Source organism: Rattus norvegicus, chromosome 8 (genome assembly GCF_021556685.1).
Source record: "Rattus norvegicus strain SHRSP/BbbUtx chromosome 8, alternate assembly SHRSP_T2T, whole genome shotgun sequence".
Lineage (NCBI taxonomy): Eukaryota > Metazoa > Chordata > Mammalia > Rodentia > Muridae > Rattus > Rattus norvegicus.
Window position 1 is genome coordinate 86260001 of NC_141541.1, and position 2320 is coordinate 86262320.

The following is a 2320-nucleotide window of genomic DNA, read 5'->3' on the forward strand; positions in this document are numbered from 1 at the left end:
GTTTTTCTTTTTTCTTTTTTTTTAGTACATTATACTATTTAGAGATCTTGGTGCCAACTTTTGGACTAGGTGAGGAAAAAAAAATAAGTGACTTTTTGTCAAATCTATAATGTTTAACTTTTGACTTGTTCTAGTTTAAGTTTCATCTGCTTGAAAGACATTTCAAAAATGACCCAGTTCTCTTGTTCTGCCTGCTACATGAGTGATCTTGGAATCAAAGTCACATCTTTCTACACAAGTAAGTTATTATTCTACCCAACACCATCCAAGCAGGAATTATCGCACCATTTGGAAATCCTGTAAGAAAACAAATACCAGAACAGAGTTACCTCCTTGGAATTGGCACATGAGTGTAATTTCTGTAGAAGTTGCTTGCAAATTCCTTTTGCAAACTTCTAAGGTATTTTTTTTCCAATGTAGCAATTTGTTTGTTTGTTTCTTTGGGAATTTCACATCATGCATCTCGGCCACACTCATTTCCCAGTCCTTCTGTGTCTGTCGCCCCCCAAAAGAATAAATTTAAATTTAAATTTGGAAAAAGTTTGGTTTGTGTTATCTATATACTCACTGTTGTATGGTCAAACTCTCAGTGGCCTGGCCCTTAAATAAAACCGAGTCCCCTCTGCACCCCCACCAGAAGCCATCAGTTGTGGAGAGCGAACTTCAGCATCCTTACCACTGGTAAGAGTTTTCTTCAATGGCTTCCTGTTTAGGCTGCCATTGCTGTTTTTGAGAGGGTTGGGGGTGGAGGTAGGGATTGTCACAGAAGCCTTCTATGTTCCTCTTTCTCAACTATGCACCTGCAATCATCGATATCACTGAAAAGTAGCTTCCTTGCCCTTCTCTGTCAGTGGGAGCACAGATCGTGGACCTCTACGTGGTTTCTGGTGACAGTACAGACCACGATCATGAGCCACCTGCTGCAGCCGACCCATGGACCCAGACAAGACCCCTGCGGGGAGCCCACGCTGCAGACATCACCATGGCCTCGGATGACAGAGCAAGGCGTTCACATCAACATGGATCTCGGTGGACACATGGACCACAGGCATGGGCATGGCTTCAGGCTGCTGCACAGACCATGGACTTTGACGCCGTAACATGGGCCGTGGATAACAACACAGACCCTGTCTGTGATAGGGCCTGGGCCCCAGACATGGGGCAGCGCAGACCACTCACACCTGCCTGGTCCTCACTGCGATCGCATCTCCTCGTGCCTCTCTCCACAGCGCACATACTGCTTCATTCTTCTCCCTTTCCCATCTCTCCCTCACGTAAATGGTCATCTTAGCGCTGACTGCCACCCAGTCGCATCACCACTTGTAAGATTTTAAACGTACAATCCCCATCCCACTTGATAAGCTATTTTATTCAAATGTGTTTCCGGTTTGTTTTTTTTTTTTTTTTCTTTTTTTTTCCCGGAGCTGGGGACCGAACCCAGGGTCTTACTGAGCTAAATCCCCAACCCCTCAAATGTGTTTCAATAAGGACTCTGCTCAGTGAACTCTGGAGTTATGGTCTCAGAGGAAGCGGCCACACCGTGAACTTCAGAAGTGCTTTCCACATGCGATCTTAGATTTTCTACGCACCACCGGCTTCCAGGTACTGTTCTGGGTTTTCCATCAATGAATCATCAACATATCCCAGCAACTCCAGAACTTCGACAAAATCCATTACAGTAAAATATATTTGTACCTCAAAAATCACTTAGAGCCACAAAGGGCTGAGAATTATAAGCTGAGGAAATGTTTTAATCAGTAACAAAGCTGGAATGAAATTTTGAACTAACTTATAAAGATTGTTTTTCTTAAGATACATATAAAAGTGTAGTGAAATTTTTGATGGTATCAACAAAATATGTTAACATAAATATTTGCCTTAGTACCCCCCATCATGAGGATAAATACATTTATGAAATGCTTATGTTTCCAATGCTTCTTTGTGCCAGCTATGTGTTATTGAGAAAGCATTAAAAACATTCACAAAACCCCAGGAAGCCCTCAGCCATTTTTAACTAAGAGGAGATTCAGTTTTATTTAAAAGCCAGGCCACTGAGAGTTTGCCCATGCTCCATGAGTATATAGATAACACAAACTGAACTTTTTCAAATTTAAATTTAAATTTATTATTCTCTTGGGGGGTGACGGACATGGAAGGACTGGGAAATGAGTGTGACTGAGATGCATGATGTGAATTGCCAAAGAAACAAACAAACAAAAAATTGCTACATCAGAAAAATTACCTTAGAAGTTTGCAAAAGAAATTTGCAAGCAACTTCTACAGAAATTACGCTCATGTGCCAATTCTAAGGAGATAACTC

At 41.8% G+C, this 2320-nt stretch overlaps 1 long non-coding RNA gene across 1 annotated transcript in view; it reads left to right on the forward strand.

The window, feature by feature from the left end:
• Positions 1 to 1921, forward strand: part of LOC148004255 (uncharacterized) — a 5012-nt gene extending 3091 nt beyond the window's left edge. Inside the window, exons 2-3 of the long non-coding RNA XR_015627909.1 lie at positions 135 to 681; positions 852 to 1921. This is a non-coding gene — a long non-coding RNA (uncharacterized LOC148004255). The remainder of the gene's footprint in view (positions 1 to 134; positions 682 to 851) is intronic.
• The last annotated feature ends 399 nt before the right edge of the window (positions 1922 to 2320 follow it).